We start from the raw sequence: 21,597 nt of genomic DNA, 5'->3' as shown, positions 1-21,597 counted from the left end.
AATAGGGTGGTTGTGGTGGAATCATGGTTTTCTGATCATAAGTCTGTGACTGGTGCTGGGGATCAATACTGGGCACTTTGTCATTTACAAAAACTATTGACATATGAGGTCGAAAAGTAAGTGCCGGGATGACATGAAAACCGGTGGCGTTGTGGGAAGCGGGGAAGGTTGCATATAGATCAGATGGAAAGTTGAATGGAACATTGGCAGATAGAATCCAATCCTAACTAGTGCAAGGTAACGCATTTTGGAAAGTCAAATGAGAGTCGGATATAAATGATAAATGGCAGGGTGGTATTATTCAGAGGGACCTTGGGGTTCCAGTCCATTCTTCCTGACAAAGGCAATACAAGTAGGCATGTTTGCCTTCATAAATCAGGACATAGAATGTAAAACCTGAGAGTTGACAGAAAATGCTGGTGTAACTCAGCGGGTGAGGCAGCTTCTATGGAGAGAAGGAATGGGCGACGTTTCGGGTCGAGACCCTTCTTCAGACTGATGTCAGGGGAGGGGGCGGAACAAAGATAGAATGTAAGCAGACACAGTAAGACTCATGGGAGAACTGGGAAGGGGAAATGGAAGGGGAAGGAGAGGGAAAGCAAGGGCTATCTGTAATTAGAGAAGTCAATGTTCATACCGCTGGGGTGTAAACCTCCCAAGCGAAATATGAGTTGCTATTCCTCCAATTTGTGCTTGGCCTCACTCTGACAATGGAGGAGGCCCAGGACAGAAAGGTCAGATTGGGAATGGGAGGGGGAGTTGAAGTGCTGGACCACTGGGAGATCAGATAGGTTAAGACGGACTGAGCGGAGATGTTCAGCCAAACGATCGCCGAGCTTGTGCTTGGCCTCACCGATGTAGAGAAGTTGACACCTGGAACAGCGGATACAGTAGATGAAGTTGGAGGAGGTGCAAGTGAACCTCTGCCTCACCTGGAAAGATTGTTTAGGTCCTTGGATGGAGTCGAGGGGGGAGGTAAAGGGACAGGTGGTGCATCTCCTGCGGTTGCAGGGGAAAGGATGAGTTGACCAGGGAGTTACAAAAGGAAAGCAGAAAGGGGTGGAGATGGGAAGATATGGCCCGTAGTGGGATCCCTTTAGAGGTGGCGGAAAATGTTGGAGGATTATATGCTGTATACGGCTCTGATTACACCCTTGGTTAGTTGGGTAAACATAGGTAGTTTACACCCCAGTAGTATGAATATCGACTTCTCTAATTTCAGATAGCCCTTGTTTTCTCTCTCCTTCCCCTTCCAAGTTCTCCCACTAGTCTTACTGTCTCCGCCTACATTCTATCTTTGACATCCGTCTGAAGACTCTTGATCCGAAACGTCGCCCATTCCTTCTCTCCATATATGCTGCCTCACCCGCTGAGTTATTCTAGCATTTTGTGTCCACCTTTGATTTTACCAGCATCTGCAGTTCTTTCTTACACAGTAAAACCTGAGAGGCCATTTTGCAACTTAATTTTATTTTTTTTAATTGGTTAAACTGCTTTGAACTGCCATCTGCAGTTCTGGGTACCAATTTATAAGGATGATGTGTTTGAGCTGGAGAGAGTTGAGGAGATTGCCCAGGATATTGTCTGGTGACCTAACAAATGTAGGGAAAGAAAGGACAAGACCTAATTCCAGCAAATGGGCCAAGTGTTGATGGGCAAAGGTTAGTGGGGACGTATGGGCCAAATGGTCTGTTTGATCAGCCATGATCATATTGAATGGCGGTGCAGGCTCGAAGGGCCGAATGGCCTACTCCTGCACCTAATTTCTATGTTTGACTACAATTAAGATTTTACGTAATTATGGATTCAACCCTATGTATGTTGGTTAAAAGGTGAATTCACAGGAATTGTGTTTGAAAATGACTCATCTGCAAAGACTAAAGAACAATATTGGGGTTCAGCTCAGTGTGGAAGTAGTTATGTTCAACTGCAAATTTGATTGCTCATATTTTAAGTTGTATTTTTCCAGCAAAGAACAGAATACTTCAATTGAAAAATAATAACAATGCAAATTTCAAAAGGTAGAAATGTACCTGACAATGTAGATGAAAAAGCCACAGAAAATGTAGTTTGAAATGAAGAATATATAGGCTTCTTCTGGATTCCAACCTATTCTGCCTTAATATCTGCCCTGAAGAGAAAAGGAGAAATAAAAGATACTTTATACCAAAGCCAACATTGTAACACCCAGATTCCAAAAAAATGATAAATAGAACAGTCTATGAAAAATTCTCCCAACAACCCTCCTCCCCTCAATGCCTGCACCCAAACCCCTTCCGCCCCCACCCGTCATCTAACCCCTCCTCCCCTCCCCATGGCCACCTGCTGGCAACCCCCCCACCCCACCACCACCACCTGCCCCAGCCCCTCCCCTCTCAGCTGAAATTTAAAACGGAATTAACAATAATCAGTTTCAGAGAAAACGTTTAAAGCATTACACTAAATTTAAATATAGTCTTGCGAGGTCATATCTTGAATATCATGTGCAATTTAAGCTGCAATTAGTTAAGACAAGACTGTGCCTGTAAGATTGTAAAGAATCACCATAAATACTTTAGATGGCACACCAAACCACATGGATTGCTCCACAATCTCCAGCAACAACAAAAATAGTACAGTATGCCAAATCTACTTCAATTAGAGTCATAGTAATACAGCTTGGAAACAGGTCCGTCGGATCAACTTGCCCACTCTGACCAATATGCCGCCACACTAGGCACCTGCCTGCTTTTTGGCCCACATTTCTCTAAACCTATTCTATCCATGTACATGTCCAAATGTTTTTTAAACATTGCAGTAGTAACTACCTCAACTACCTCCTCCAGCAGCTTGTTCCATACACCCACCGCCCTATGTGTAAAAGAGGGTTACCCCTCAGGTTCCCATTAAATCTTTCTCCCCTCACCTGAACACTATGTCCTCTGGTTCTCGATTTCTCTACTGTGACCAAACGACTATGTGTGTTCTATTCTTATGATTGTGTACACCACAAAAAGATCACCCCTCATCCTTCTGCGCTCCAAGGAAGAAAGCCCTAGCCTGCTCAACCTCACCCGATCTCAGTCCCTTGAGTCCTGGCAACATCCTGGTAAATCTTCTCTGATCCCATTCAATATTGACAAGATCTTTCCTATAACAGGGTGACAAAAACAGACACAATACTCTAAATGTGGCCTCATCAACGTCTTATATAACTATAACATGGCTTCCCAATTTCTATGCTCAATACTCTGACTGATGAAGGCCAATGCGCCCAAAGCCATTTTGACCACCCAATCCACCTGTGATGTCATTTTCAAGGAAACATGCACCTGTCCTCCTTGATCCCCCTGCTCCACAACGTTTCCCAAAGCCCTACTATTCACTGTGTAGGTCCTGCCCGTGTCAGACTTCCCAAAATACAAAACCACATTTCTCTGCATTAAATTCCATTAACCACTCCTCAGCCCACCTACCCAACCGATCAAGATACTGCTGTAATCTTTGACGGCCATCTTCACTATCTACAATACCAACCACTTTAGAGTCATCTGCAAACTTGTTAATCATGCCGTGTATGTTCTCATACAAATCATCGATATATATGACAAACAGCAATGGACCCAGCACCATGAGTCACAGGCCTCTAGTCCACAAAACATCCTTCCATCATCACCCTCTAATTGCTTTCATGAAGTCATAGAAACATAGAAAATAGGTGCAGGAGTAGGCCATTCGTCCTTCGAGCCTGCACTGCCATTCGATATGATCATGGCTGATCATCCAACTCAGTATCCCATCCTTGCCTTCTCTCCATACCCCCTGATCCCTTTAGCCACAAGGGCAACATCTAACTCCCTCTTAAATATAGCCAATGAACTGGCCTCAACTACCTTCTGTGGCAGAGAATTCCACAGATTCACCACTCTCTGTGTAAAAAATGATTTTCTCATCTCGGTCCTAAAAGACTTCCCTCTTATCCTTAAACTGTGACCCCTAGTTCTGGACTTCCCCAACATTGGGAATAATCTTCCTGCATCCAGCCTGTCCAACCCCTTAAGAATTTTGTAAGTTTGTCAATTTGCTATCCATTTTGCTCTCTCTCCTTGGATCCCATGCGATCTAACTTTACAGAGCAGCCTACCATGTGGAACCTTGTCGAATACCTTACTGAAATCTATATATACAATATCTACAGCTCTGCCCACAAACACTTTTTTTGGGTTATTTTCAAAAAACTCACAGGTTCGTAAGACACGACCTCTCACAATAGACAATAGGCGCAGGAGTAGGCCATTCGGCACTTCGAGCCAGCACCGCCATTCAATGTGATTATGGCTGATCATCCACAATCAGTACCCCATTCCTGCCTTCTCCCCATATCCCGACTCCTCTACCTGTAAGAGCCCTATCTAGCTCTCTCTTGAAAGTATCCAGAGAACCGATCTCCACCGCCCTCTGAGGCAGAGAATTCTACAACTCACAACTCTGTGTGAAAAAATATTTCCTCATCTCTGTTCCAAATGCCTTACCCCTTATTCTTAAACAGTGGGCCCTGGTTCTGGACTCCCACAACAACGGGAACGTTTCCTGCCTCCAGCGTGTCTAAACACATATGTTTCAATAAGATCCCCTCTCACCCTTCTAAATTCCAGTGTATACAAGCCCAGCCGGTCTCACTAGGGCCCTGTACAACTTCAGAAGGACCTCTTTGCTCCTATACTCAACTCCTCTTGTTACGAAGGCCAACATGCCATTTGCTTTCTTCACTGCCTGCTGTATCTGCATGCTTACTTTCATTGACTGATGAACAGGGTCCCGTTGTACTTCCCCTTTTCCCAACTTGACACCATTTAGATAATAATCTGCTTTCTTGTTTTTGCTGCCAAAGTGGATAACCTCACATTTATCCACATTAAACGGTATCTGCCATGCATCTGCCCACTCACCCAACCTGTCCAAGTCACCCTGCATTCTCATAGCATCCTCCTCACAGTTCACACTGCCATCCAGCTTTGTGTCATCTGCAAATTTGCTAATGTTACTTTGAATACCTTCATCTAAATCATTGATGTATATTGTAAATGTACAAAGCCGTGCTGACTATCCATAGTCAGCCCTTGTCCATCTTAATGCATGTGTATCTTATCCCCGAGAATACACTTGAGTAACTTTCCGACCACAGATGTGAGGTTCGCAGGCCTGTGGTTCCCTGGCTTTTCTTATGGCGCGTCTTGAACAGAGGCACACATCAGCCTCCAGTCTTCAACATGAAGATCATCATTTTATATTACAGCTTCTACTGTATGTTCCTGTAATTACATTCACTCAAATTTTTAAGAGCAAAGAACAACCATAAATTTAATATGCCAACACAAGAAACTGCAAATGCTGGGATCGTGAGTAAAACACAAAGTCCTGGGTTAACTCAGCAGGCCAGGAAACATCAGTGGAGGGAAAGGACAAGCAACGTTTTGGATCAAGACCCTAAGATGCTCCCTCCTCAGATGCTGCCTGATACAATCTCAGAGTTTTGCTCAATTTACTCATGCATTAATTCAATTTAATATGCTATAATGTTTACATAACTGAAATATACAAATATTAAACATTTCCTATGTATATCGACATTTCTGTGCAGTGATGCAATACATTTTGAGCTTGTGTTGCTCCAAGGAAGACAATCCTGTTAATCCTCAACGACATAGTCAATTTGGGCTTATGGGGCATTATTTATACATGCATTTAAATGGACAAGGGCTGATTAAGGATAGTCAGCATGGTATTGTACCTGGGAGATCAATCTCATGAATCTTTTATGAGTACTTTGAAGAGCAAAATGACATGAACACAGAGCTGTCGACATTGTATATATATGGATTCCACCAAGGCATTTGACAAGGTTCAGCATGATAGGCTACAATGGAAGGTTAGATCGCAAGGGTGCCAAGGAGAGATAGCCGACTAGATAGAAAATTGGCTTCATGGAAGGAGATGGTGGAAGGCCTGGGACTCGTGCCCAGAATCTGCACGTGTCAAGCCAAGAACGTCATGGAAAATGCCTGAAATGTAATTTAAGCTTAACAGTACAATGGACTGAGCAATAGTTGAGGAATTCTGCCCATGGATAAAATATCAATGTTCTGCAGTCACAGAACTGTGGTAAAAGGCAGCAGTACCAAAACCACTAACAGCCCTTCAATGACAAGTCTAAGGCTTGCAAATACAACATCCATGAAGGCAATCACATTCTGAAAACTTAATACTGAAAATACAACTATTTTCCACATCCCCAAAATAAAACATGAAATATTTCCAAAGATGAAGCCCAAAAGGAGTGTGAATGCAGTAGAAAAATGTTTTAATACACATTATCTCTAAATCAAAATGACATTTCAAATCATAACAAGTATCCCTCCCCCACCATGAATATTCAAAAATATAGTTTTTAAAATGTTACACCTGTTACTTTGTTATTTTGTCATCTGGGAAATAGCAGCAGTACAGAGATTCATCATAAGTATTTAATTACTGAGGAACAAAACATTGGCACTCATTGCAAGAAGAACTGGCATTTTAAACAGACATATTTCAGATTTGAAGATACAAATACAACAACTCGATTACTTCTGCCATTTGTCAAAACTATGAATATTTTTTTTGAAAAAAAGACAGAAATCATTTTGTTAAAGAACCATCACATGGAATATTTTGACTTCAAAGTGCTTTGCATTAAAAGATCTACTCAATCTGAAAGCCTCTCCATTGTAAGACAAATTTGAAGACAATATATAAATGACGTATGCAAATGTAGATGGGCAGGTGAGTTTGCAAATAAACCAAGATTGCTGGAGTCGCAGACTGTGAAGAAGTTTGTGAATCAGCTTCAGAAATGGCAGGTGATGATTAATCTGAGCAAGTGCGAGGTGTTACACTTTGGGAGGTCAATTGCTTGGGGAAAATATACAATTTCTGCCAAGACGCTTTACAGCATTGGCATATAGAGGAATCTTGGGGTCCAAGTCCATAATTCCCTGAAAGTGGCATCACAAGTACATAGAGTGGTTTAAAATAAAAAGGCAAATGGTCTGCTTGCCTTCATTGGTCAGGACACTGAGTATAGGAAATTGGACAAAATGTTCTGAAGTAACTCAGTGGGTCAGGGAGTATCTCTGGAGGCCATGGATGTGACAATTTGGGTTGAGATATCACCCATCCATGTCCTCCAAAGATGCTGTCTGACCCACTGAGTTCCTCCAGCACTATGTGTCCTTTTGTGTGTTCTCCAATATCTGTAGTTCTTTGTTTCTATATTGAGTATAAGTGTCAGTAAGTCATGATGCAGCTTTATAGGAGTTTGGTGAGGTCACATGTGGAGTATTGTGTACAGTTCTGGTCATCTCATTCCAGGAAGGACGCATTTCTTGTCATCAGAAATGTTGCCCGCTGTTACCAGCATTTTGTGTCTACCTTGGATAAACTTAAGATTGTTTTCCCTGGAACACTGGAGATTGAGGGGACACCTGATAGAAGTATATAAAATTATGATATGAGAGTCATTGATTGGGTCGACAGTCAGAACTTTTTTTTCCCAGGATGGAAATAGATTTCCGGTGAAAGAGGCAAAGTTTAAAAGGAAGTTTAAAACAATATATCTAAACATAGAGGGTGGCGAGTGTTGGGGTGGTCGAGGCATATGCGATGGTGGCATTTTAGAAACATTTAGATGGTCTTAGCATCTTGCCTCTAGGGGCGCTGCACCGGCTGTTATTTCAATCTTTTTTATTATTTTTAGTTAGTCTAAAGTTTTGTGTTGGGGGAAACTTTAACTTTTCTATGTGGGGGAAGGGGGGCAGGGTAAGGGGGAAGTGTGGGTGGGGAGGAGTTGGGGGCACATAGACTAAAGGGGGAAGGGGAAGACCCAGTGGAACAACCACTAAGGATCCCTGTGTTGGGGGGGGGGGGGGGGGGGGGGGGGGGGGGGAAGAAAGAACTAGGACCCAACACAGTTAGACCCCGTGATGTCAGAGTCTGCAGCGTGGAGACTTCAGGCCCGGTGCTGAGCCTGGGACTCAGGTAAGGCGACGGCTGCGGCTTGCTGGAGGAGTGGCGAGGGTCGGTAGAGTCGATGGTGGAGGCCCGTGGGGAGTGGAGTCCGGGTCAGCGGGCGAAGCGTAGGTGATCCCCGTGGATGGCTGGTGAGGCCGCGAGGTTCTGCGGTCCCGGTGAAGCGGCAAGGTGCGGCAGTCCCGGTGAGGCGGCGAGGCGAGATGATCCCGGTGAGGCAGCGAGAATTTTGGTGTTGGCAAGCAATTTTGGTGTTCTTGTGCATGTGACATTAAAAGGTTAGATTGCAAGCTGCAGGGAAACATGTTGACCTTTACCGTAAGAGCTTATAAATGGAGTATTGTTGGAATTACATAGGCACTCAACACAAGAGCTTGCATTTGAGGCTGCACGTAATACAGTGCACAGTTTAGTCCCCTTCATGATATACGAGCATTGGAGGAAGCCAGCTACTTCCGATGAGAGTGGTCTCCAAGAAACCTTCTGAGGTGTTTCTCTCTCTTGACAGAGACGTAGGAACAAAATGAAGGAGCAGACACATGAATAGAAAAGATTTGGTGGGATACAGGCAAACGCAGGTAAATGGGACTAGCTTGGACGGGGAATCTGTGGTTCAATCGTGCACCAGGGTTCAGACAAATTCTTTTTTTTGCATACAGATCAGTAATTATTGTCATACACAAGTATAATCCGCATTAAAGTGCAGAAGGCACAGAAACAACCCATTGAGTCCACGTGCAAGAGTCGCCAGGTTTTGGTGCCATTTTCACAGGACCGCTGTAGCTGGCCATAAAACTTTGTGCAGCCACGATTGCCCAGAAACCTCGCCCGGCCACAATTTAGTCTTCGTGCCCTGGGAGCGCCTCTCGAAGCCGACCTTGAAGGTGCAGCATACAAGACCCCCGGTCCATCTTACCGACCCTTTGTTTCTGCATCTGCCGCTGAATCCCTCCACTCTTCTCTCCGGTTCTCGGTCCACAGGGACGAGCAGGAGATGAGGCTCCCAATCACATGTACTCTCCTGCTGCTGGCAAAATTATCACCACAAATCAGCACCAGATTTTCTCCCGCAAGTTGGTCTTCATTGATGGTACAAGGGTAGAGAGTCAGCAGCTTCAATTCCCAGGTGTGCATATCTCCGTAAATCTCTTCTGCACACAATACATTTATGCAACCACAACGAAAGCTCACCATCGTCTCTACTCGCTTTGAAGGCCGAGAAGATTTGATAAATTAATGAACTGTTTAACTCTACAGGTATACAGCACAGAGCATATGGACTGGTTGCATCACAACCTGGTTCAGCGACTCGAACAACCAAGAACAAAGGAGTTTACAGATTTGCAGACACTGCCCAGCCCATGACATGCACTGACCTCTCCTCCAAGGGGATCTATAAGCACTACCACAAAACATCAGGCAATATCTTCAATGATCCACACCATCCTGCCCATGCTTTGATTTCACTCCTACCATCAGGAAGGTGGTACAGGAGCATGGGAGAACCAGGATCATCAGGCTGCAGAATCACTTCTTTCAAGCAACCTTCAGGCTATTGAATACTACACAACACTCAACTCAGCAATTATGATCTTCTATGCCCTGTCTTTGGTTGCACTATGGACTTTGTTTTTTTTTGCATGATTATGGCTACTTTGTATTGGGATTATTAATTTATTAAGTGTCATATTATACCTGTGTATTGCCTTTCATGAGCCTGTTAAGCTGAAGCATGCAAGAATTTCATTGTTCTATTATCGGTGCCTATGACAATTAAACGATCTTGACTACTCTTGGAGCTTCGTGCAAACAAGGAATTTCATTGCATCCTGGTGTAATAAACAATAAACTAAACTGAATTCAACACAGAGTGCCTTGACTCGACACTAGAACACCTAACAGTCTGAAGAAGGGTCTCGACCCGAAACGTCACTCATTCCTTCTCTCCAGAGATGCTGCCTGTCCCGCTGAGTTACTCCAGCTTTTTGTGTCTTTCTTCTGTCCTAGTCATAGACTAGAGCTCTGCCTTTAATATCATGCTACCATCCAAGCTTATCACCAAATTAGCAGGACTTAGTGTCAGCACTCATCTCTGCAAACGGATCCTTGACATCCTGACCAACAAACCCCAATCACTGAGGATAGGTGACAAATCATCCTCCAATATAATCCTCAACACGGGGGCTCTGCAAGGATGCGTTCTTAGCCCCCCCTTTACTCCTTGTACACCCATGATTGTGCAGCCATGAACAAATCTAATCCAATTTTCTAATTCGCAGACAACACCACCAATAATGATGACACTGAGTGCAGGAAGGAGATTGAGAACTGCGTGTCCTAGTGTCGAGACAACAACCTTCCTCTCAACGTCAGCAAGACAAAGGAGATAATTATCGACTTCAGGAAGCAAAGTGGTACACATACAGAGCTGCCAAGTTTTGTCAGAGCATTTCAGTATTCTAGTACCTGAAAATCAGTATTTTGCTGAGGAAATCCGTATTTTTACGCGGTGCCATTTTGCTGAAAAAAGTGTTATCTTTAATGTGCGGTCATGCCCATGTAAGAGTACAAGAATGCATAACTTTGCTACCAATTGACATGTCTTCTACGCACCTTACTTGACAGTACATTCATTGCTATCTCTTTGTATACTGCTATTTGAACAGCTGCTTCCTGCTTTTAGCACCAGATGATGATGGAGATGCCATTTTGGAAGCCTCCCTCTCCCTCCCTCTCCCTCCCAACCTCCCTCTCTCCTTCCTTTATTTCTGCCCCCCTCTCTTATTCCCTCCCTCCCACCTTCTCCCCTTCTCCCTCTCCTAACAGTCTGTGATCCATAGCGCTGTGGCCATAGCGCTATGTGTAAAGGCAATAACATTCCAGCTGGTAGCGCTATTTATAGAACCCATAGCGCTGTTCAATTCCCACGCGTTAAACTGACAGCGCTGTTTAAACCTGTAGCGGGCGGGACAGGCAGATCAAAGTCGGGCTGATTTAAAAAAAATCCGTATTTTACAAAGCAAACCCGTACATCCGTATTCGGATCGCATTTCCCTACAAAATACGGAAAATCTGTACTACTTGGCAGCTCTGCACATACCTCAGGTGCATTGATGATGCCGATGTCGAGATGGTTGAAAACTTCAAATTCCGAGGAGTCAATATGACCAATTTCTCCTGGACTCCCCATATTGAAGCAACGACCAAGAAAGCACACCAACGCCTCTACTTCCTTAGAAAGCTTAGGACGTTTGGCATGTCCCCTACAACTCTCGCCAACTTCTAAAGATGCACCATAGAAACCATTCAGAGAGTTGTGAATCACCCAGAGGGTTGTGAATTTGTTGAATTCTGCCACAGAAGGCAGTGGAGGCCAATTCACTGGATGCATTTAAAAGAGTTAGATGCAGCTCTTGGGGCGAGCATAATCAAGGGGTATGGGGAAAAGGCAAGCACGGGTTGCTGATTGTGGATGATCAGCCATGATCACAATGAATGGCGGTGCTGGCACGAAGGGCCGAATGGCCCCCTCCCGCACCTATTTTCTATGTTTCTATGTTTCTAAATGGATCAACTGCAATCATTTATTGTCTTTCTGCTGACTGGTTAGCACGCAACAAAAGCTTTTCACTATACCTCAGTACACCTGACAATAAATTAAACTGTAAACAGTAGTTCAATCGTGAACCTTGGCCAGTCCAATTTAGAGACCACCAAACACAAAAAATAATTCATGCACATCATATGGGGGAATCTACGAACCCATCTGCAGCAACAGAACAGCTTCAAATTCCTGGGCATGCACATCTCTTAAGATCGGTCCTAGGCCCAGCACATCAATGAAATAACAAAAAAGCTCAGTAATGGCTCCACTTCTTCAGAAGATTAAGGAAATTTGCAATGTCACCAAATGCTCTCTTAAATTTCTACAAGTGTATGGTAAAGAGCATTCAGACTGGTTGCGTCAAGCCTTGGTTCGGCATCTCCACTGCCCAGGAAGAGAGGAAACTGACAGGGGGAGACATTGCGTGGTTCACCACAAGCATTGACCTTCCCACCATCAAAGTGTTCCACAGGAGGCACTGCCTCAGAAAGGTAGTCAAAGAAACCCTGATCATGCTCTCATTTCACTTCGACTATCGAGAAGGTCGTACTGGTGCATATAAACCGTGACCACCAGGTTCACGAACAGCTTCTTCTCAGCAACCGTCAGGCTCTAGAACACTGTCAAACACTAACTCTACCTCAGCAACTCTGATCTTCTGTGAATTGTCTTTGGATGCACGATGGATTTTGGTTTTGCACAATTAAACCCTATTGACGGTCTGAACATTTACTACTGTGCAATATCAGACCTAGTTTCCACTTGAATCCCGAAAAGAAAATGTTCCTGCTATCTCTGTGAGAATTTAAAGATTATCAACAGAAAGGTAAACGATAACCCTGCCATAAAGTACTACATTTCCAACAATAGAATTAATTCTAAATAATAGCGTCAGGTGTGGCTCAGCTAGTGGCATTCTTGCATGAGCAGGAAGGGTCTGGGTTCAACTGCAACTGCAGCAAAAATCTAGGCTTGCATTCTATTACGACTCAGTCAGAGGTACTATTTTTGGATGAGGCGTTCAAACATAGTGAGTGAAAATGATTTCATGGCATGATCCATGGTGTCGTCTTGCTAATATTTACCCCTCAATAAACATAAATACAATGAATGATCTAATTTACTTTGGGGAACTTACTGCAAGCTGTGTTGTACAACAGGCTTCTAGCACATGTTTCAGGACTTTTTGACTAATCTTTCCCAAAAATAAGGATTAAGATTAGAAAATGAAGCAGGTTTTAAAAAGAATGAAGGTACATGTTGATTTCAAAAGGAGGGCAGATTGTGAGAGACTTTTTTGGTTCAAGGATCATGAACAAGAAGCCCCAAGTGCAACATTTAATGGACAAGATTTATATCACAAAGCACGAGATACATTTTGTGATGGTGTAAAATTGTAGATTTTTAACTAATTGTGATTGTAGATATTTAACTAATTGAATATTCAGGTTTAAATTAGACTATGTAGATGAATGATGAAATAAAGGATGCAACAGAATCCAACAAAAGAAAGTGCTGGATTAACTCAGTGGGTCTGGCAGTGGGTTACTCCAGCACTTTGTGTCATTTTTGTAAACCAGCATCTGCAATTCAATGTGATTTGGGCTGGCGGGGATGTGAGCTTGATAAAGATAGGCAGGACAGAAATTAAACTCAATTATATTTATTCACAATAGTCAAGAGTGTTTCATTGTCTTATGTGCCAAAACATAACAATGAGATTCTTAAAAGGGAAAAAAAACACCAAGTAACTGAGTGAATCAGGCAGAATCTCTGGAGAATATGGATAGGTGATGTGTCGGGTTGGAACCCTTCTTAAGACTGATTGCAAGGGGTGGGAGTGGGGAGAGAAAGCCTTGGTCCAGAAGGCCTTTGCAGACCAAGCACAGGTGTACTGGTTGGTCTCGGTAGGCCACAAGAAGCACATCGGAAACACAAGACGCCGTAGATAAGGTGAGAAGTGGCACACGTGAATCTGTCTCACCTAGAAGGACTGCGGGTTTCCCAAATGGAGGCGAGAGAGGAGATACAGGGATAGGCGTTACTTGCAACAGCACAACAGGTTTTTTTTTATAAAACAGTTGCAATTTGAATAATACTCCGAGTCAAACGTTGCTTAAAATACAGACGCTTAAATTTGCCATTTCCCCCAAAGATTGTGTTAAATTGAATAACCTATTCCTGCCGCCATACAAAACTCTCAAGTGTCTTGAGAATTAGGTTTTCCTGGATACAACTGACTTTCCTTTCTGACTGTGAACACAAAATAAGTGAATGTTATCAGATCTGGAAACAATAGCCTCAAAGATCTAACTTTTGCCGTGAATAGACATTTAGCATGCATTGGGTGATTAAGCAGTTCCAGGGGACAGAATGACAAACAACAAAGGAACAATGAAGAAATCACGCTATTCAATTAACTTGCACCATTTACTGAGCTGCAGCCAATTCATGCCACAAGCTGTATTTAATGATGCTAGTATCTACAGTCCTCTCAATTCATATTTGGAACCATTTTCACAGATTCAGTACTTTTGGATCCATGTCAAATTTGTCCACACTTATTCGTGCATCCTGAGAATCAGATCAAGATTCAGCCACTGCAGGGTCCATCTGGACATGCCGAGAAAGATGGTGGGCGTGTGGAACCAAAAGGAAACAACAGTATAATTTCATGCATCAGTAAGTTTTGAAAAGACTAATATTGCAATTGGAAATATTAATGTTGCTCATCTTTATCTTTTTCCACTTTTCTTACCACAACCTAAGCATAATGATTAACAAATGGACCTATAATCTTCTAAATCATGGAGCAAAAGCTGGCACGTGGATTTAACCTAAATGGTATTTCTATTTGGCATGATCATGGGTTGAAAGGTCATCTCCGAACATCATAATGTGATTTTTTTTCCCCATTCTGCCTGTATACACCTGCTTTAAAAGGGCATCAATTATCAGTGCCCAAGAAGAGTAAGATGACGTGCCTCAATGACTATCGACCGGTGGCACTAACGCCGGTGGTGATGAAGTGCTTGGAGAGGCTGATCATGGAGCAAATCAACTCCTACCTCGACAAAAACCTGGATCCACTGCAGTTCGCTTACCGCCACAACAGATCAACGGTGGATGCGATCTCGCTGGCCCTCCACTCCGCTCTGGACCACTTGGACAACAAAAACTCAAATGTCAGGCTGTTATTCATCGATTACAGCTCGGCATTTAACACAATCATCCCCTCCAAGCTGGTTACCAAACTCGCAGAACTGTGTCGCTGCGCATCCCTCTGCAATTGGATCCTCGACTTCCTCATTCACAGACCACAGTCTGTTCGTATTGGTGGAAATGTGTCAGCCTCGATAACAATCAGCACAGGAGCACCTCAAGGCTGCATGCTCAGCCCCCTGCTGTACTCACTCTATACTCATGACTGCGTAGCCAGTCACAGTGCGAACTCCATCATCAAGTTCGCTGACGACACCACTGTTGTGGGACGTATCACTGATGGGGATGAGTCAGAGTATAGAAGAGAGATCGAGCAACTGTCCATATGGTGCCAGCGCAATAACCTCAACACTGCAAAACCAAGAAACTGATTGTGGACTTTGGAAGGAGTAGGAGGGGAACCCACAGCCCCATTTATATCAACGGGTCAATGGTTGAAAGGGTCAAGAGCTTCAAATTCCTGGGCGTGCACATCTCTGAAGATCTTTCCTGGTCCGAGAATACTAATGCAATTATCAAGAAAGCTCATCAGAGCCTCTACTTCCTGAGAAGATTATGGAGAGTCGGTTTGTCAAGGAAGACTTTCTCTAACTTCTACAGGTGCACAGCTGGCCGATTGCATCGTGGCTTGGTTTGGCAATTTGAGCGCCCTGGAGAGGAAAAGACTACAAAAAGTAATAAACACTGCCCAGTCCATCATCGGCTCTGACCTTCCTTCTATCGAGGGGATTTATCGCAGTCGCTGCCTCAAAAAGGCTGGCAGTATCATCAAAGACCCACAACATCCTGGCCACACACTCATCTCCCTGCTACCTTCAGGTAGAAGGTACAGGAGCCTGAAGACTGCAACAACCAGGTTCAGGAATAGCTACTTCCCCACAGCCATCAGGCTATTAAACCTGGATCGGACAAAACTTTGATTATTAATAACCAATTATCTGTTATTTGCACTTTGTCATTTTATTTATTCATGTGTGTATATATTTATATTATGGTATATGGACACACTTATCTGTTTTGTAGCAAATGCCTACTATGTTCTGTGTGCTGAAGCAAAGCAAAAATGTCATTGTCCTATACAGGGACACATGACAATAAATTTACTTGAACTACTTAGTCATTTATATTCCAAACCGGCCCACAACCCGAAATAATTCGGCTCGCAGGCGTATTTTATTTTTTCAATTAGTTTCCGCTCCCTGGCCGCTACAACCAGTCCTGGGGCTCGCAAGCAATCTGAGAACTGTAGCGAGTCTCGGCGCTCGCAGGCAACCTGGGAATTGCAGCTAGAAACCGGGGCTCGCAGGCGACTTGGGAACTGCAGAAAACTAATTGAAAAACACGTGAAAACTATATTATTAGTATGTATTATTACTAATTAGTGCATTATTAATATTATTACTAATTTAGTTATGTATTATTACCTCCATTTATTAACTATGGCGATAGATATGCTCACAAACATGGGTTCTAGTCACTATGCAAAAAAGGTTGCCGACCCCTGGTGTAGTAAATGTTCAGTCAATATTGAGAGGTTGCATTTAACCACATTTTTCCAGCATTTGTTGCTCATCCTCACTGAAGTGGGTGCAGAGCAACCATTTTCGAAAATGGTGTTCTCTTGCACCGTGTTACCGTACATGCCCTTAATGACGGTAAAAATTGTGGGTTTGGAAGGTAATGTCAAAATTACTAAAACGTTTCAGTGTCTCTACCCAGAGACTACACACTGTGCACTGTTGTGTCTCAGTTGCTGACCATTTTTGCGCTAAAAGATTCAGCTTTAGATATGACCTTAGTTTCTCCTATTGAAATTTGCTTACTCTTCAGCCCTGGAACTCCTTGCCTCAATGTGCATGACTCTTCATTGCCTCCACAGGTTATGGACAATAAATACTGGTATGGCAGTCACATCTCATCAATCATTTCATTTATTTATCCCTTCACCTTTAAAAATCTCCCCAAATTTGTCTTTGGTGCTTGTTTTTGATATAACCCACAATATATCTGGACTGGTATTTATTCTTCTATTAAGCTACCTGTAATGTTTGCAATTTACTAATGGCCCAATAATCTATTTGTTGATGTGCATGAAATAATATTCCTGGACAGAGGTGAAGAGAAGCTGACAATTCAGAATGAGACAAAGTACTGGAATAACTCAGCAGGTCAGGAGGCGCTTGTGGGGAACATGGCTAGGTGATGTTTCAGGTCTGGTCTTTAGACTGATTGTGGAAGTGGGAGAAATCTGCAAGAGAGATGTGGTTGGCCAAAGACTGACAGGTAATAGATACATATACAGGTGGGGGTGGGCAGGGGTGATAGGCAGATGATTGGACAAGGCCAGAAATATAAAGACAGAAGGCGTGAGAGAAATGGATTGAAGCTTTGCGAATTGTGAACTAGAAGGAATGTAGGTGGAAGGTAAGAGGAAGGGGTTTATTTACCTAAAATCTGAGAACTAACTGGGAAATTCAGAGTAGAAGATAGCATGTTTGCAAAGCAGAGTAGGAGGAAGTGTAGTCCAGATAAATGTGGGAGTTGGTAGATTTTTTTTAAGAAGACGTCAGTCGAAAGCCTGTCCCCTATGATAGGGACAGCTATCAAGAAGGGGGAGAGAGGTGTCACAGATAAGTTTAACTCCATTCAGAATGAGATTGGGACACATAACTACATGCTTAAAATGTGCATTCCTCAATTTATCACAGGCAATCCACCAGACACAGAGCAAAAACTTTCATCGGCTGCATTTAATATATACACACAACTGCGAGATGCAGTCTGAGGAATAAAGTGAAATGGAATGAAGTGAAATGTCTACACAGAGGTGAGAATGAGGTAAAAAAAAAAAACGATTTCCCTTGCAGTAATCCTGCATTTTTTACAAACGACCTCTCAATAATCCACACAGAAACTGTAAATCATTTCTTAATGGAACAAATAACTCACTGGTATGAAAAAAATGAAAGCATACAGTCGACAAAGGGTGGATATTGTTTGCCGCAACTCTCCCTGGCAACACAAGAGCAAGCCTACCAAGCACTGTAAACCAATTCCAAATGCTTTTGTTTAATATTCAAGAGAATACTGCAAGGCAAGGCTCCAATCTGTTTGGAGCAGTTCTGGACAATGGGCTTAAAGTGCTGAGCACTAACCGATATTAACATAAACTGTTGGTTGACATGCTGACTGAGTTGAGGTAAAAATAAACATCTAAATTTAAAATGAGCCTTTTATGGTACAGAGTACTGTTCCATCAAAGGTGGGCTTTTCTGGCAAAGTTGGCATGTATTGCCCTCAAGATTGTGGTTAATTCTCTCAGACCTATGATTGGTGATAAATGTACTCGTGCAATTATGTTATTAAGTATAAAGCTTACAGACCTGACACATACTCAAGGCTGGATGCCTTGTGATGCAATCTTCAAGTCCCTTCAATACGTGCCTCTTGCTGATTACCAGGGTTTAGAATGTTCCACCAAAGTAGCATTGGGAAGCTGTACTCTGCCAACATATATCATCCCAGTGCCCACTAACTCAAACAATTGTCCTGGAAAAGTCACACGGCTTGAAATTGCGAATGACAAGCATTTGACAAATCTGCACCAAGCTCCCTTTGATAAACCAACAGAGTTCTGAATGCTAATTATTGTCAGCCTGCAGCTGCACATATGCATTAACTCTATCATTCCTCAAAATCAAAGTGATGTATTTTGGCAACTTCACCACATATACATTGTTCTTTAACATTCGGTGCTTTTACCTTCTCTCTGCAACAGATTGCTGAATCCAATGGTGAAAATTCCAGTCCTTGGAGAATCATTATTTTAAACAGGGGGACAAATTCAAGGATGCAGCAGCACCCAGGATTTAAATTACAGTAACATCTGGTCAATTGATATAAAAAGACAAATAACAAAATATTTCTGATCTTTTTTTTTATTGTGTTGATTCACCTCTCCAAAAAAGTTGTGACTGGGATGGGAAGAAGGCAATGGTTTGAGAACTATTTCTGAACCTTGGCCTTTGCCAGGTTCTTTTTCTTCAAATTATCATTTCATGGAGAGAACATTTGTATGTTTGTATATCCAGGCTGGCACCAGTTATCAGGAAAAGTTTAAATTATTTCTCTGTGAATACCCAAGTAAATGCAATTCACCATGCACAGATGCTGTATTTCAATTATATTACTAATGATGTACACCATCTCGATCCACTCCCCAAGTCACAGGCAAATACTCGGATTAGAGTAGCAATATTTATTGATGACATCAGAGAATAAGGCGCTGGAACAGCAACCATGTACTTTTTGGAATATTTCACGCCGATTCAAATAGTCATATCCAAATATTCCCAAAACTTCAATGAAGTGTTATTTCTCATAACTGCTATATAGCGGCAATTATTGCTTGCTCTTAATTGCTCCGTTAACTCCAGCCCAAGAAGTAATCACATCTGACAATTTCCCCTCCATAGCTTCAAATGTGATAGCTCTCCAACCCCACACTGCCCGTTTTTAAGTCCTATCCAAGATGCACAGAGGACTCTCTTGCTACGTCCATAGTTTCTGCCTGCTCTTGCACCACTGAGCTAATCTCACACCTCAATTATCCATCTGCCTAGGACACCTCACATGCTCCCCACCATTTTAACAACTTCCAATTCATTGGCCTACACCCCCTCACCTTCACCATGGATATTCAGTTCCTTTACTTCCATTTCCCACCAGGATGTCCTCTATTTCTTACAAAAACAGATCAGTTCCCCTCAACTAACTATCAACTCCACCAGGCAAAACTTGCTTTCACTCAAAACAACTTTGGATTCCTCCCATCTTCGTCGTCAGAGGTGTAGCTATGTGCACTCACATGGGCACCAGCTAACCCCATCCTTCCTTTGGCCATTTTAACCACTGTTCCAAATATTTAGTACAGGATAAAGTCCAATTAAAGAAGGTCTGAGGGTCTCCAATAAGGCAGATGTTAGCTTGAAATAAATTGTACCTGAATTTGAAGGTATGCGTTATCACACTCCTGTATCCCTTGCCTGATGGGAGAGGGGGGAGGGAGTCCCCCCTCCAGAGGGAGTGTCCAGGGTGAGACTCAACACTTCATTGTACTCAAGAGTCAAGAGTCTTCATCTTCTTGCGTATGGCATGCACAGCCTAAAGTTGTAGGACAACTTGTTCTATTTGATCTGATTTGATTGTGCTTGCCAGGTTGATTGCACTCGCCGAAACAGGGCGGTCCACGTGAAGGTTGCAATCTTCCACCCCAAGATTCAAGAGCATTTTATTGTCATATGTCCCAGATAGAACAATGAAATTCTTACTTGCTGCAGCACAACAGAATATGTAAACATAGTACAGGTGCACAACCTTTTATCCGAAGATCCAAATAACGAAAACCTCCGAATAGCGACATTTTTTCGGTCCTTGAAGAAAGGTCCTTGAAAACGTTCACCGAGGGCGGCCCGCAGAGGTGACAGCGGAACCTCCGGTCGGTCCTCTAAGAAAGGGGAACTAAATCCCCATTCATAACAGAGAAGGTGAGGGTATATTGCGCGGGAGGGTTAATAATTGACAATATGCTGCTACCTGCCAGCTGCGTTAAAAAGTTCCTACGGTAGACTCACGATACACAGTGTATCGTGAGTCTTGCTTGGGAACCTTTTAACTCAGCGTGCAGGCAGCAGTAGATTGTCGCTCCCTTCAGTTTCACCCCACCTACACCCCTCTGCTTCCCGGCCATGTGTGTGACCCCTTCCCTCCCCTCTCCAGCTCCCCGCTCATTGCACCGGCGCGGGGGCTTTGTACTGTCTTCACGTCGCGATGCTAGCAGCACAGTGCCAGTCACCGGAGACGTCAGGACCAACGGAACACCGACCCCCAGGCCCACTGCAAGCACGGAGATCCCAGATCAGCAACTCCAGCCCAGCCCCGTTCCAACTCCAGAGGAACACGCTCCCCGTATGGGCAGAAGCTGATGGTGTGCAAGGGGTACGTCTTGTTCTTGGGGTGGCGCAGCTCGGGCTGTGGGCGAACTGCCACTTGTCGCCGTAGCGGCCCATCGGGGAGCGGATTCCTCTGGAGTTGGAGGGGGAGGGGGGTATTGTGCTGTTTGATCGCCCCCTACTATTCCAGGGACAGGGAGACAGGACGTTCACCGAGGGCGGCCCGCAGAGGTGACAGCGGAACCTCCGGTCGGTCCTCGAAGAAAGGGGAACTAAATCCCCATCCATAAAAGAGAAGGTGAGGGTATATTGCGCGGGAGGGTTAATAATTGACAATATGCTGCTACCTGCCCGCTGTTAAAAAGTTCCCACGGTAGACACGATACACAGTGTATCGTGAGTCTTGCGTGGGAACTTTCTAACTCAGCGTGCAGGCAGCAGCAGATTGTCGCTCCCTTCAGTTTCACCCCACCTACACCACTCTGCTTCCCGGCCATGTGTGTGACCCCATCCCTCCCCTCTCCAGCTCCCCGCTCATCGCACCGGCGCGGGGGCTTTGTACTGTCTTCACGTCGGCGGAACGGGTTCCTGTTGGTCCTGACGTCTCCGGCCACCTGCTATCCTCCGGGAACTGTATCGCCCTTGCAGGAGAGTGGGGTTGTTTGCAGTTGCAGAGGGAGGCGGCAAGGGCGGTACAGTTCCCAGTCTCAGCTCCAGTCCAGGGGGGTGGCCGGAGACGTCAGGACCAACGGGACAGCGACCCCCAGGCCCACT

The 21,597-nt window shown here is 43.9% G+C and overlaps 1 protein-coding gene across 4 annotated transcripts in view; it reads right to left on the bottom strand.

The window, feature by feature from the left end:
* mpp7a (MAGUK p55 scaffold protein 7a) overlaps window positions 1-21,597 on the bottom strand; it is a 408,735-nt gene that overhangs the window by 342,828 nt on the left and 44,310 nt on the right. For 2 of the 4 annotated variants that reach the window (XM_055651874.1, XM_055651863.1), the window contains one exon: window positions 2,034-2,131. The exons of 1 other annotated variant lie outside the window; for it this stretch is intronic. The gene's annotated coding sequence lies outside the window, so the exon portion shown is untranslated. Of the gene's footprint in view, window positions 1-2,033; window positions 2,132-14,718; window positions 14,814-21,597 lie in introns of all 4 variants that reach the window. One more of the 4 variants, XM_055651881.1, reaches the window with a different exon arrangement.

Source organism: Leucoraja erinacea, chromosome 2 (assembly GCF_028641065.1).
Source record: "Leucoraja erinacea ecotype New England chromosome 2, Leri_hhj_1, whole genome shotgun sequence".
Taxonomy (NCBI): domain Eukaryota; kingdom Metazoa; phylum Chordata; class Chondrichthyes; order Rajiformes; family Rajidae; genus Leucoraja; species Leucoraja erinaceus.
Note: the sequence above shows the minus strand (reverse complement) of the source record. Positions and strands in the feature narration are given on the sequence as shown.